The sequence below is a fragment of the Hyperoodon ampullatus genome, assembly GCF_949752795.1.
Source record: "Hyperoodon ampullatus genome assembly, chromosome: 19".
Taxonomy (NCBI): domain Eukaryota; kingdom Metazoa; phylum Chordata; class Mammalia; order Artiodactyla; family Ziphiidae; genus Hyperoodon; species Hyperoodon ampullatus.
The window spans coordinates 22,406,528-22,422,491 of record NC_136932.1 but is presented as its reverse complement, the minus strand read 5'-3'; positions in this window follow the sequence as shown (position 1 = coordinate 22,422,491).

Genomic DNA, 15,964 nt, shown 5'->3' with positions numbered 1-15,964 from the left:
GCTGCACTATACAATCAATTTGTGGACAATTTTTTTCTCACCTAATTTTCCAGTTGTTTTAGAATTAATCGCTTGTGTTTGCTAAGTCCTCACAGTAGATTAAAAGCAAGTCAGTTACAAAACACAAATGAAAACATTTGGTCCCACTGAATATGAAATTCATTTCAGAAAAACGTGGTCAGAAAAACAGATGCATGAAGAAAGATGTAAGAAACTGAAAAGGCTGCCACATACATATTATTTGGGGGAATTACTTAATCTTAGGCTCATGGCTAGGACCATTTCTCTTCTATATAGCATTTTTCTGACAATTACACAGCTGAATGCTTATTTTCGTTGCTGTGTTTTGTTTTTGTTTTTGGTTTGTTTAGAACTTGGCCCGCAACTTAAAGTGTCTCTGAGAAGACTTAAGGCTATAAACTATGTTTTCCAATTTAAATCGATTGTAAAAATGAGACTGTTATAGGGAAGAGGTTAAAAAATTATTTGAATCTGAATTAGAACACAAATTCAAATTCATTGCTCATTTGAGAGTACTTCGCAAACCATCCAGTGATAAAAGTGCCTACTAAAAATGTACTTATGCTACCCTCTGTTAATCAAGCTACTTTCTGAACATATAAATTGTATCAAATTATAAAAGTTAAGTAGGGAAATAATCAAATGTATTTATAACTTAGACCAAAAGGTTTTTGATGACACGTGTCTAGGCATGTGGGCAAGGGGGTGGTGGTGATAACAAGTATTCAACTAATTGGCTAAAGTCTTCACTGTATAATTCTCCAAAAATAAAGTCATTTCTGTGTATGTGGGCATCACCACTAAACCACCGTTTCTCCAACTCTGACAAAAAAAGATATGTCTCAAATTACCATATTAAAATAATACAAATAGCAGTGAAATTAAGACAGGAAAACTTTTACTCTTAAGTTGCTTCAAAGTCCCATTTATGCATCTACACCCCTAATAGATTATGAGTATAAATCTGACCTTGATCTTAGAAAAAATTTGTCTAGATCTTAGATATATATTTAAGGGTAGTTTAGATCTCTCTTTGATCATATGTTTTTCACTTACTAAGTGCTGAACACAGAATATTACATATTAGTATATTAGTACAGAGAGTGGGTATGAGTACTTGGCAACTAAATAGTAAAAATTCGGGTATGTTTATTTAATTTAATAAAACTGTTTAGTTGGAGAAGAAAAGCAACTTTTGAAGAGCAGAATCTATTTTGGATTAACTTTAAAAGCTGAAAAAATTAGTTGTAATATTTTCATCCATGGTTTTTAGTCTTAAATATTATGGCTACCAAGTCTGTTCCATCCCTAAGATTGTTACAAAACTAAAACAAACGATCAAAGAAAAACTACTCACCTGAATTTTCTTCTAATCCTTTAGTATTTTTATTTTCTACCATTTAAATTATTATTTCACCTGGAACTTAACCTCATGAAACTTAAGTTTTATTCATCTTTTACCAGTTTTCTTAACTCTATAATCAAATAAAGCACTATTTCCTCAGTGTTTTTGAAGTGCCACTTTTACTATAAACTACTTCACTATATCTAATACTTGCTCTTGCATCACCACATCTTTTCAGCCCATTTTCTACTCTCGTCACTGCTGCAGCCACCAGTGGACTGAAATCTGACTGCAACTTGCTTCCGCTGAAAACAGAAATCTCTCCCTTGCAGCCCCAGGACTTGTTCAGCCACAATTGCATAGGATGCGTGGTGAAACCACTCAGCCACTATGACGCATGCACAAATCTGGAAGTTCAAGTGAATAGTACCCTTGACCGAGGGTAACCCCTGACCAGTGTGTGGGACGGGAGACTGGATAAATACACAGATCTTCTGTCCCTCGATGAAGAAGCTGTATTTTACATGGCTCCTCGGAGAGTCCCCAGTGGGACCAAGTCCAGTCTCCCACTTGCGTTATTAACTAGATAATGCATCCCTAGATTGGCTCTGCCTCTTTCCTTCTTCCAGTCTTTCCGGTTGCCTTCTCCTGTCCATTGAGATGATTCCCTGCACGCAAGCTATCTGCATAAAAATGCTTACCTTAGACACTGATTTTAAAGCAAACCTAAGCTAACATAATTTATTTTTGATTCTATTTCTTGATGCTATACTGTACCATTAATCTGTCCTTTCATGGTTTTATAATATATTTTAATACCTGGTGAGACAATTGTACATATGCTATTCTTTGTTTGAAAACTACCCTTGGCTGCGCTCATGGATTTGTCTTTTCCAGTTAACTTTGAACCATTTAGGCAATTTCAAAGTCCTATTAATTTCTTGAATTAGAAATAAATTATACACTTTTACTCAATTTCACATACCCTCAGTTAGCTGTATGGACTTGTGCTTATTCCCCTCTTTCATAAATTAAACAAAATAATTCCTTCTTCACTGAGTTGATAGAAATAGTAATTGAGATACACACACATACATTAATCATTATACAATAAACACTATACAGTAAACACTAAATAGTCAATGGATTGTGTATATGCTAATATCACTATAATATTGAGCCTCCTAATTTATAAAGATAGCATATTATTTCATTAGTCAAAGTACATCTAGCATGCCATAAAAAAGTCTAGTACTTTTCTTATCAGTCCTACATTTTTTTTTCCTAAAAATTTTCTAAGAATTTTTTTTGACATTTTAATGGTAATTTTGGATGAGATCATTTTAAAATTTCATTTTTAACCTATTAAAACTAATTTTATTAGGCATGTCTATGGGAGGCTTGGTGCTGAATGTTTTATAGATGCTATATCAGTTATTCTTACAATAATTATTCAAAACGGAAACTATTATTGGCTGCATTTTAAAGATAAATAAAAAGACACAGGGCTTCCTTGGTGGCGCAGTGGTTAAGAGTCCACCTGCCGATGCAGGGGACACGGGTTCGTGCCCCGGTCCAGGAAGATCCCACATGCCACGGAGCAGCTGGGCCCGTGAGCCATGGCCGCTGGGCCTGCGCGTCCGGAGCCTGTGCTCCGCAGCGGGAGAGGCCACAACGGTGAGAGGTCCGCGTACTGAAAAATAAATAAATAAATAAATAAATAAATAAATAAATAAATAAAAAGACACAGAAAGGTTGAGTATATTCACCCAGCTAGTAAGTGACTAATCTCAAATTTAATTCAAGGCTAACCTTGATTTTTAGGAAAGTAATTGATCCCTCTATATTGTTTTTATAACTAGCCACCAACAACTTATACCTGTTACTTCAAATTATTTTTGTTGGTTCTCTTGCTTTCTTTTATAGACGATCATATTAATTCCAACTGTTGATAAACTTGCTTCTACCTTCTTAATATTTATCTTACTAATGTCCTTTTGAACGAATAGAGCTTTGATGAATTAAAAGCAGTAATGTGTTTTAAAACTCATTTTATGTTGCTAACAGAAATAAAAGACAAGTGTCCTGGGGACAGGGTGTCCTCTACATTTCCAAATCAAAAATATTTTGCTAAATTTGTTTGCCAAACCCTGAACACCTAGGAGTCCCCCGACTTTTTTTTAAAAATAGGACACGGCTACCACCATATAATTGTCTCAACCTCATTTTGTAGACATTTCCTGATGCTTGGTTTGTAAAGGCAAACTCTGAGCTGCTCAGGGCCGTATGGCAGGGAAAGGTGTTTGGGGTTCAGGTCAACCACCCTTCCCACCCAGGACACCACACTGGGCTCATGGTTTCCCTCCAGACGCCTCGCACAAACCAAAGGACACGAGCCTGGAGGCCAAGTTCTGAGTGAGCAGGTTCAGTCTCCAAGGGCACATGATTAAAAGGTGACTTAAATTTTCCAATTAGTCCTTCAGCTTCTTTTCCCTCAAATTCATAGATTGCGACATTGAAATTGAGGCCCTGCACAGTGGTAGCTCCTTTGAATGAAACGATGATTCACAAGACCCAAGGCATTGAGCCAATTGGCCTCTTCTTAGGTAGTCACCATCTACCTCCTATAAGCCAGGGAGAGCAGGGGAGAGCACTCGAATGTCAAGAAGGAGTATATCTGCCCTCAAAGGCAAAGCAGGTAGGAGAGAGAAATGACATCAGCCAGAGACGATTCCAACAATTCATCAAGGTCACTCTGTGGTTGATTGAACTTGAACGGTTTTCCCCGATGATTATGTACATGTGTGTTGAGTAATTAGACTGAGATTCCAGAATCTTTGTCACCCATTTCCAAAGTATTCCAGCATATTTCCTTGAAGACCTTTCTCAAATCTGTGTGTTAAGTGTTTCTACAACAGCAAAAAGGTGAAATGAGTTTATGTAGAGTTTTGAAAGAAGAAATCATTGTTTTCTTTCTCATTAAACTTTGTTGAGAGACACAGGATGAGAATAATATCATGCAAACCTCCCCCCCCGCCAAAAAAATATTCCCACTATGAGTTGAGCACCTATTTAAAGATAAGAGGTTTATACAACAATCCACTAACGTGATCAAAAATATATCCATTTTACAGATGTGGAAGTAGAGAAAATGGAAGCACAGTAAGGTTCATATATAACTATAACTATAACCATAACCATAACTATGACTATAAACTATAAGTATATATATACATATAATACCATAATAGGTTGTCTATCATTTATTAGTCTCGAAACAAACAATGTATACAGTGTCAATACTGGCCCACATGGCAACAATCTCCCTATGATAGGAGAAACTATGATTTGTAAACAAATGTATGTAACAGAGTATTTTCATTCTATAGGACAAAAGGGCAATAAGGGAAGTACTCAGCTCTTTCACTGAAAGTTCCAAGACTAGGAACAGTACTTATTCAATCTAAAAGTACGTTATCTGACCACACTCTTTGAGAGATCAGAAAAGACAAGGAAAGCTTCAGAATAAACCAGAAAGACAGAGGGCAAAACCACCAGGCCAGGGAGCAGGAAAGCCACGGGAAGAGCTTAAGAGATGTGAATATACGGATGAGTGACGAAATACATGCAGCCATGCGATTTATATAGGGGAAATAATTTTTCAAAGAAATTAAATATAGAAGTGGCTTGTTTTGGGTTAAGGAATAACAGAAAGCCCAAATTAAAGAGCATTTCATTAGCTTTTTAAGTGGAGTGACTCAATAAATTACTTGCTTTAAAAACACACACATCCAATTAACCCCACTCCTGAGATTGACAGTTGAAGAACCATTCATCTTAGAAGGGCTATTTCCCTCCAGGCTTCTGGACCAGATCCTCAGTCGGGAGTGTGAGCACATGTGTGTGTTTCAGTGTGGTGTGTACATTCACATACATGCTCAGACACACCTAGGATGTTAAACTGACCTGTCTTCAACAATGGGCTACTGATTGCAAGTCCCCAAGGCAAGTGGATGAAAGTGAATTCGTTGCTGGGAACAAGGGCACAGGAGTGGGTGAGAGAGGCTGAATGTCCACACTGCGTCCCTCCAGCCCCTGCCTTTGCGGTTTCTCTCTCCCCGCAGAGCCCAGTTACCTGCGGAAATCGTCCGGCTCCGCTGCGAGCACCAGGCCGGCTCCCGGAGCCCCTACGTAGGCCGAGTGGAGCCGGAGGGTTGATCTTCCAGCCCCCGTGCACAGTTTTCCTTTCACCACCTTCCGTTTATACAAAGACGGGCTTATCCCTTTTTTTTTTTTCTGTTGCCTTTGCAATGAAAAGCTCTCCACGCGCAGCCTAATAAAGTTCTATGCCCACCCCACCCCCCGTCCCCAAATCCCTGCCAAAAAAAAGAAAGAAGGGAGACTTAAACCTGGAACTCATTTAGCTAAAGGGACTTTAGTTAACAAGAAAGTTACCCATCATGAACTGCAGGTAACACCTCCCGTGATCCTAAATCCATTACCTGGAGACTTAGCCCAGGCTGAGTTTGATTTTATGAACTGTGAGGGTGCAATGTTGAAAGTCTGCAAATTGGACATAAATTGGATGCAAAAGACGGGGGAAGCCGAGTGATTTTCTTTCTAATAGTGTAGCAGGCTTTGGCTCTTACCAGAGATGCCTGTGATCTGGAACAGGGACAAGGATGAGTGCCTGAGTCTGTACCTCTCTCAATCCAGGATTTCCCTCCTGGCAAAAAGCGTTTTCTCCGACTCAAGCCAGCTCTATCTACAACTGCCTCGTACATTACTAGGTGAATTGCTCTTAATCACAATGAAGTATTTGACCAAGGAATGTGCGTGCGCGTGCGCGAACACGCGCACGTGCTATTCTGAAATCAGTAACAGAAAATGAGTTTTCTTCTACACCTTGTCCCTTACTGGTAACAGTGTCCTGTGATGCGTTTGACTGGATCCATTTTCATCTGGCCCCCTTGGCATCCTTTTACAATCCTAGGGAGGACAGCTTATGTCATGAATAATGCAGTCATTGGTTTATGGATTTTATGGAAGATGAAGAACACTTTCAGATTCATTGTTATCTTCTCCTCTCAATTTAATTAAATATTTACTTGTTTTTACTGTTTTCACTTATTAATTCAGTTATTTTTACATTGTGAAAGCATCTGAAGATGATACAGAGACCAAAATCTGGGAAGGCACACGTGTTATAACAGAAGTGGAAGGCCAGGTATAACAAATCCTATCATCGAGATGAAACATGAAAATACAGAGGAGGGAAGATTAAACCAACTGGGGATAGAAAAAAAAGTGAAAATCTGGGCTTCAAAAATCGCACTGTGATTCACCACATGGACAGTAGTTTTGGTCTAGGGTGGAGAGTAGAGGTAGGTACCCTAGACAGAAGAAGGGGTTTTAGAAAAAACAGTAGCAGAAAAGTTTATGAAATGGCCATTTGAGTGACATGGGCAGGGTCTGCTATACTTGGAGGAGGAGAGGAAAGATGGACTGAAGTCTGAAAGTGGCCAAATCCAGGCTGGATGGTTTGAGCTCTCTTCCACATAGAAGTTTCTGGGGAATTCCCTGGTGGCCCAATGGTTAGGACACCACACTCTAACTTCTGAGGACCTGGGTGCAATCCCTGGTCAGGGAACTAAGATCCCACAAGCCATACAGTGTGGCCAAAGTAAACAAACAATAGAAGTTTCTGGAATATTTTGAACATGGGAAGTGTACCATGAACGTGTGTGTAAAAATTTGCTCAAATGAACAATAAAAGCATATATCTCAGTGTCTCAAATGCATAAATTAATTACAGTTCATTCAAATGATGGCATACTATACAACATTTTAAACAAAAAAATGATCAAACATTTAAAAAATGTAAATGTTTTGAAATTTGTGTATCGTATACTATTATTAAAATTCAAAAACAAAAACAAAAGCATTAATGGATTCACATATGTCAATTCCCTGATGATCATTACCTATGGGGAAGTAGAAAGGAAAAGAGATATACGTGTAAAGTTTATTTTTTAAACAGAAAAAGTAAAAAATGGGAATCTCAAGCAAATATGGCAAAATATTAACATCTCTTTTATCTGGGTCATAGGTACTTGGATGTTAGCAGTGTCTGAATTTTCCATAGGATTTACATATTTTGTCATTTTTAAAGGGCCAATTCCCCTCTCTCTTTCCCTCCACACACTCACTCAATACTTCAGCTCCAACTACAGCTGCCTCAAGTATTTCTCACAGTCTTGGGGAGCATTTCACACTTGTCCACAAATAAATGTGGTCGGTCCCCAGGGGGCGTCCCTCGCGTAGTGCTGGCCCTACAGGAGGGCCCCGGGCCGCCTACCAGAGTCAGCTTGTGCCTCACTAACTGCCAGCACAGGACAAGGTGTCTCCTTCTCTCTTACAGCACTTTTTTAGAGAAAATCTATCCTGAAGTGCACTCTAAATTCTACGGGTAGAAACACATTTTGGACCCTGTGGGTTGCAGAGCAGTGAGGGCAAGTACCCTTTACCCTTTGTGTTGCCCACAGTTTGCAGCACACCAGTTACTGAGGGTTTGGCTCTTAAGGTATACAGGAACTTTAGTCTAATATTTCTCCTTGCTTTAGCCCCACAGCTTTCCTCTGCATGGAAACTCGAAATCTAGTAGAATAATCATAGGCCCCTGGATGAACGCAGAATCATCCCTCACCTCTGACAACTCAGGTTTTACTACTCGATCAAGCTTTCCTTTTAATTCTCCTTTTCCCTCAAGATGGCTTTCTCCCAAAGGCTCCCTGAGCTCTCCTACAGATAAACATCTTGTCGTAACCGTCCATCAGTTTAAACGCCAAGCCCAGACAGAGTTGAGGCTCAAACTGGGTTCTCTACTACACCAGGAAGTTTATTCTGGCAGGAGAATGTGGGCCAGGCTGGAAACAGGAAGAGGCTGGAGTCAGGGAGACCAAGGAAGAAGGCAGCTACTGCAAGCGCACAGGCTAACTTCTACTTTCACATGTAATCATTTACAGCGGTCTTCTTTCGTGCTGTGTTGTGGATGCTCTACAGAATATATATTATAAATTTATGCGTGGCAGTGGTATTTTCTCTAGTGCTTCAAGCCTGAAAATCAGCATATTGAAAAATTGAGTCTTACAAATATCTCATTAGGTCACCTGACTCTACCTAATTTGCAGCGGTGGCCCTAAAACAAATCTCTCAGGGAGATAAAGGAGGGATGAGGAAGGGGAAAGAAAAGGTTAAATAATTAGCTTTGCAAACATTTGATGAGTATTACCTTTAAATATGCCTTTCTATATTTAACACTCTTACCTCTTTACTATGCCCAGAATTACTACTTATAAAACCAGCTGTGCAAAAGCAAATAAACAAACAAATAGAAACGGCTATGGAACATACGTAGAATCACTGATCAGGCTACCTTCTCTTATCATTTATTAAAATTTTGAGTTCTAAAAGCAAACTGCCTACAGATCTTACAGTGGAGCCTTGTTGATCATGAATGGTTATTGGCATGGTACCAAGAGGATGAAGACAAGATAAGAAATAAGCAGCAGTTCAATATTGCCTTGAAGTAGATAAACAGCTTTGTTTGATTAGTTACCATTATTACAAAAGCTAGTGTTTTAAGTGAGCACCACTTTTTTTTTTCCAGTATCATTTGCGGATGTGTTATGTTTCTATAGCTTCGGATGTTCACAGAATTTGCCTGCAAATTTGGGTAGCCAGGGTATGTCAGAAGGAAAAATAAGTCAGCCACCGAATAGAATACCACACAGCATATATCTGAAAGTTCTCTGCATTTTGTTAAGTGAGGGGTAAAAATTCAATCTTGGTGGGACAGGCCAAGAAGAATAAACTTTCATCCAGAATATAAGTTTTCAAATACTCACAGTAGGAAAGATAGGGACGGACAAGACAGGACCATGCTGTTAATGCCAGTCTTAGGCATATTTATGCCGAGAGAACAAGCCAAATAACTCTATGCCCGCATTCAGCTAATTGCTATAAAGCAGAATACGAGAGAAGACCTTTTAGAAGTTTTCAGTTACTGTCATTACGACCGCTACAAAACACAACAAAACAACATTTCAAAATGGTTTTCCCACGTCATTTGCCATCGTAACGTTTTAGGGAGGGCCCAGGCGTCCAATAGATGTGTTTTATTTTTAAACCTTAGAAAAATGTAAGAACTTCCTTCTATAAAACATGGAATGAGAATAACCCTCCTTCACTTCTCCCTTTGACGTTGACATAGCCACGTCAATCAGGAAAGACGAATTCCTGCTGACATCTTCATGGGAAAGCAAGAGAAATCAACTCTGACAACAATATGATTCATCTGAATTTCTCTGTGTTCCAAACACAGTTGGAAGCAAAAGTAGAACCAGGAGCATGGGATTCTACAGTTCATTTATAACCTAGCTAGAAATCTATTCTGCTCACCTCTCCCCTCTCTCCTGCCCCAAATAAAATAGCATTCCATCCTTACGTGAGGGAACTTTAAGGAATTAACTGTTATGGGAGGTCAACATTGTAAATAATTGAATTAAGCTTCTTAACAAGCACTGGATAATTGTCTAAACGACTGCCAGCTACAATAATGATAAAAGTGAAATTGAGTCTTCTGCTGCGGGGTGTAAGCTGAGTAGCAGCGGGGCCTGGGAAGGCATTTCCCTCTGTGTATTTATTTATTATATATACTGGACCCTCCCATTGCAGGAAAAGCCTGAGGGCACAGTTAGGGATGGCTAAATGTTGTGGCATGGACATTTTTAATCCATCTATTTATTTTTCTTTCTGCATCTTACAAGGACATGTAAATACAGGAAAAGCTACCAGTCAGCAGTAGTTGTGTTGCTTAAGCTGCATTATGGGCTGTTGTGTATACATGTGGATTTTTCATTACCCTAAGAACTCTAGGGACGAAACTCCATGACCATACTGTGTATCTGACTGGGATGTTACTGGGTTTTTATCGTCACACTGCAAGCTGTACTTTCTGGCTGAAAGAAGAGAAGAAAACTTAAAAAGTCAAACATGAACATCTGTAAAAAAGAAAAGCTGTTCTCCTGACTTCATCCTCTGTTTTCCACCCATACATTTTGATCGCTTTAGACAATATGAAGGTATTGTGTAATTTTCACTTTATGGCTATAGAACAGAGCATATGAAATTGTAATACATCGTGATAGGACGATAATGACCAGGCACTGCATGCCCTCACAGGAGAGGCCCCAAGAGCATTCAGGTGAAGAAAAGCCTTCTCTGAGGTTAGGTAATTTTACAAGCAGGATTTATTATACTTACTGGACCTCCAAATGCAGGAAAGGCTTACTGTCAGGGCAGAAGCCAGCTGTGTGTTCAGTCTTAGTGGGACAGGCTCTCCAGTGGGTACTCTGACCTTCATCATGGTGTAGAGTTTAAAAGGGAGGTCCCTCAGAGGATGCCTAAGAGCACACTGTCCTCTTGGGACTGTGGGAATTTATTAGAAAAAAAAAAAAAAAGACAATCATAGAGGTTGCCAGAGCACCAAAGTAGCAGAGTTTAAACTAGAGCTTAGAACTCTGATGGCCACCATGCTTTGGAACACTGTCAGATATCTGTGATGACACAAGTGCAAGCCCCCAAAACTAAGAAAATCATGCTAATTTCTCCTTATGATTTTCTACTGCCCAACCTGATTCTCATTTCTACAAAGGGAATCACCAAATGCTAAAATCACCCCCAATAGAGCATTTATTGGTTTTTTTCTGATTAAAGAGTAATTACATAATTTAAATATAATTTTGGGGCGAATTGCCTAAAATAATATTTTCAAAGATCAACGCTAACAGTGGTTGGAAACACATGTATGCACGAGTCTCATGGTGACCTTCACATACTCTCTATTCCTCAAAAATAGATCAAACTCTATAATCTGTTTCAAAACATCTTTCAAATTAATTCTATGTTATGAGCATTTCCCTATATCATAAAATATTTTTCTGTAACATGGATTTTTACTATGAATATTATTTGATTTAGTTAACCAGCTATACTTTTTGATTAGTATGACTTGCAGCTTTTCTGAACATGCTTGTGTTCTACTACTCGCATTACTACTGTTATTTCCTGGAAAAATATAATCTAGAATGTGGATTACGGAATCAAGCTTTTGTAAGGCCTTTGATGAATACTGCAAAATTACCCTCTAGAAATATTTTGTCCCTTTTACCCCACGGTGGACCCCTCCTTTTAAGATGCTGGTGTTTTTGGGTTTGTTTGGTTTAATTTTTTTCTTATTTTTTTAGCAACATGGACAATTTAAGTTATAAAACTTACAAAGAATCAATATGTGAAATGAAACGTGTATCCATCAGCAGTTTTTCTGTGGCTGTTCCTTACCTGATCTCACAATTTTACTCTGTGAGACATCCTCTACTAAGGGAACCAATAGTTAGGGTACATCTAATAACTGTCCAAAGATAGAGAAACATATGTTCTCATCTCCACTCATTCACACACCACTCTTGAGTTAAAACTCAATAACTGTTTCTCAGTCTCCTGCTTTCTAGACTACATACACCTAACCATTTCTCTTTATCACATGAAAACTACTCAATTTCTTTCCTTATTTTTCTGGACCTTTTTTAGACATTGCCAGCACTGCTATGACTTTTGTTCTGAAGACTAGTATGTACAAGGTACATGACCCACCTGTTCATTAAGAATTATGAAGGAATTATTAATTATCTGGAACTGAATTATTGGAATTAAAGATTATTCATGGGCATTTTGCTTTTAAATTCATAGTTACATTTTCATTCATTCAGTTAAGTATGCACTTTGTGGAAACAAATGGGATATTTACTTAAGGTTAGACTAGCACGTGGAAAAATCTTCAAAAGCCAAAATAAGTATCTCTTGTAGGGAAATCGTGAAGGAGCCAGGTGTGCAAAAGATTGCTTTTCTTCAGGTTGGTGTTTTGGAACAGTCAATTTTGGAAGTGACATAAATAATTCCATCTATGGAAATAAAGAGAGACAAGCTAAAAACGAAGGCAAAATGAGATGACTTTTCCTCATTAAACTTCATGATATGAATCATTAGATTAAGAACTGAGAAATTCTACATATCACATCACTGCCATCATGTTAAAATAAGAGTCTCCAAAGGCCAAATGGACACAGTTTGAGGATTATTCTCTCTCTAGTTTAACTGTGCCATCTTTTGCCTCCCTCCTTTTTTTTAACCCATCAGTGCAAATCACTGTTAATTGACTGCGTGAACTGTCAGGTGGCAGCTGGATCAAGACTATCCCTCCCGTTGGAACATAGACGAGTGTATACAAAGGGCGGTGAACGGTGACAAAGAAGACAAGACATTTCTACTTTCCATTCTGTGATGGAGGGTACCTCACAGAATGGAGAAAATGGACATTTTAGTTGTCTTCTTGTGAGAGGGGTCAATGTGGGTAGACTTCTTTCCTTTCCCCTCAAATACTAGCTTACATCTCTGAATACTAGAGCATTATTTGCAGATTAATTTATTTTGTAGATTTTTGAATCTGGTGTGTTTTCTTTTTGCAGTGTTGCTTTAGGAGAGATCAAACAGAGAAAGGAAAGAAAAAGAAAAAAATTCTCATTTGGGTGAGTAACAGAATTAACACACACTGGATCCTTTGATAAGTGGGAGCACGGTTCATTCAGAGCCAAGTCCCCTAGAATTTTGAAAAGGAGAAGAGAAACACTAAGATGTTTCCGTTTGACTTTTGGTAGCATGTTAATTTTTGGTTTATAATTAATTTACGACCACTAACATTCTATGTGGGGGAAGAAAACCAATATTACCCCACAGCATCTCAATTCTCCTGTGGAAGCACATCCAAAATAAATGCTGTCCCTTGATACTGTACCATGAAATACATTTCTAAGAAACCCTTGGAGCCTTTTCCCTGAATTTCCGACAACGTCTGCTCAAGAAACTCTTCAATGAAACCACACAGGTACAGCCTCAGGAAGGAAAAAAAATAAAACAAAACTACAGCTCCAGAGAGTATTTTCCAGCCAGTTAGCTGGATGTATTCACATTTTTCATATTAACATTTTATTAAACATTTCATCCCAAGAAATGTTTGGGATTGCATCCATAGCATAGGGATTTCTTCCAATATTTTTGACATATTTTTCTGAGACTGCATCCTGATTTCTGCCTGTCTTTGTCTCTATGTCTCTCTCTGTATTTCTCTTTGTCTCTCTCTCTCTATCTGTCTCTCCCTCTTTTAAATCAGTGTCTCCTATATACCATAGAAGGGAGACCTTTCTTTAAACCAGGCAGCAGACTCACCCACATTTCAGGATCTTAGAGCATTTATCTTAGTTCTCTACTAGGTCATTTAAATAAATTATTTAACAACACTGAGTCTATTGTTATTATGAATTTTTTACATAGATCTGAATTAGGAAAACCTATCATTTAATAGAAGCAATTATATAGGGAAAGGGGGCTTCCCTGGTGGCGCAGTGGTTGGGAGTCTGCCTGCCGATGCAGGGGATGCGGGTTCGTGCCCTGGTCCGGGAGGATCCCACATGCCGTGGAGCGGCTGGGCCCATGAGCCATGGCCGCTGAGCCTGCGCGTCCAGAGCCTGTGCTCCTCAACAGGAGAGGCCCGCGTCACACTGCTAAAGTTGTGTTTCAAGGTCAAAGTCATCTCTTGCCTGATAACTTTCTGATAACTTTCTAACTGGTCTCTCCAGTTACCTAATCTTACCTTTCCATCCTTACCTCACTATTCTCTCCACACAGCAACATGAACGATTCTTTCCAAATTGTGACCCTTCTCACACTCTTCCTCTGCTTGAAACCTTCTAATTGTTGGCAACCAGATTATCCAAAAACCTCAGCGTGGATTACAAATTCCTAGATGATCTGACACTTGCCTACCTATCTGACCTCTATTATCTCCATTCTTCCCATGTTCCCACTGTAGCATATGTTACACTGCTTCCCTTCTGTCTCATTGTTGACATACTGATTGCTGTCTCAGGACTTCCATTTGCTATTTCTCTGCTCAGGGCACTTTATTCTCTGAAATTTCCTGGGCTTCCCATCAATGAAGTCGCAGATCCTAAGTAACCTCTTGGGTGACGCCTTTCCTGATCACCTCAGCTAAAATGGACATCGTATCTCTATCACACTACCCTGTTTTTTTTTTTTCCTTCTTCTTCTTCTTTATAGTACTATCAAAACTGGAGTTATATTACTCATTTTGCATTCATTTTTAGGATTTTCCCTTGAACCCAACTAGAATGCAGGCTATTAGAATGCTTTGCTCACTGTTGCATCCCAAAGCCTAGTAAGGAAAATATTATTTTGATTTTTTTTAACTCATTAAATTTGTTCACTGGACTAGTGACACCCACCTCCATTGAGATACAAACTGCCAAGCACGTTTACAAATTCCAGAAAACTTTACAAATTCCAGAAAACTTTCATGCACACTCAGCTGATGACAGCTAAATGATGAATAACAAGCCAGCCCACTGCTTCAGACAGTTTTCCATAGATTAATACAGGACATCTCTACCTCAGAGGGAAGACGGTGCTGGGTCAGACACTGGGACCGTCCGGTCAAGTCCAGCCAAGGTACCTGGATTTCCTTCATTCACGGTGCAGCAATGATGAGAGTGCCTACCAGTGGGGGACCTCCGTGCCTTTGGGGTCTTTGGAAAGCAACTGGGTCCTATGAAAGGCTTCTCTGTCCCTCCTTTCCTGAGTGTCAATCTTTAATTTAGAAGAAAAGAAAATTACAGCTCTCTTATTTGGCTGTATTAAAATTTATGGGGCAGCGTGGTTTCCAGGCTGCTGCTACTGCCGGGCACTGCTCTGATGATGAATGACTGCGACATGTCACCAGTGTAGCCGGGCTCTGATGATGCATTGCAGCAACAAGTCATTCGTCATACATCACTGCCTCAACAGCTGCCCCCGTCCGGGCCTCGCCTGTACACTCCGGCAGGGAGCCCTGGCTCAGGACAAGCCTGTGTTCCTGCTGTACCCCACACGACCACCACATTTACCACGTATTTCTTACCATTAGCGGGAGGGAAGAAAGATAGTTTTCAGTAGCGAACCCCACTGGAGCATCTTAAGACTTTTAAAGGTAAAGGGTCCATATATGCTGATGCCATAAGATATTAGCAAAAGATAATTATAGGAAGGTACTTTATGCTTTTAGAATGCCACACTAATACAGGAATTGGACCATTCATTCTCTGACAGCCATTCTTCTAAGGGTTTTACAGGTATTAACTAATTTAATCCTCTAATAGTCCTATAAGTAAGATAGTACTATTATCACTCATTTTATAGATAAGCAAAATGTGGTGCAGCGAGATTAATTTGCCCAATGTCACCCAGCTAAGTAGGATAAACGGTACCTAGATCAAGGCAGCCTAGATCTGAAACCTTTGGTCTCAACCACTGTGTCGTGCTGTATAGACTTTCATGTACAATCCTACTGGTTCTCAGAGGCTTGTATTGACCCCTGGCTTCTAGGGCCAAATAAACACAGAGACAGTCAGGACTTTTATTCAATTGTTG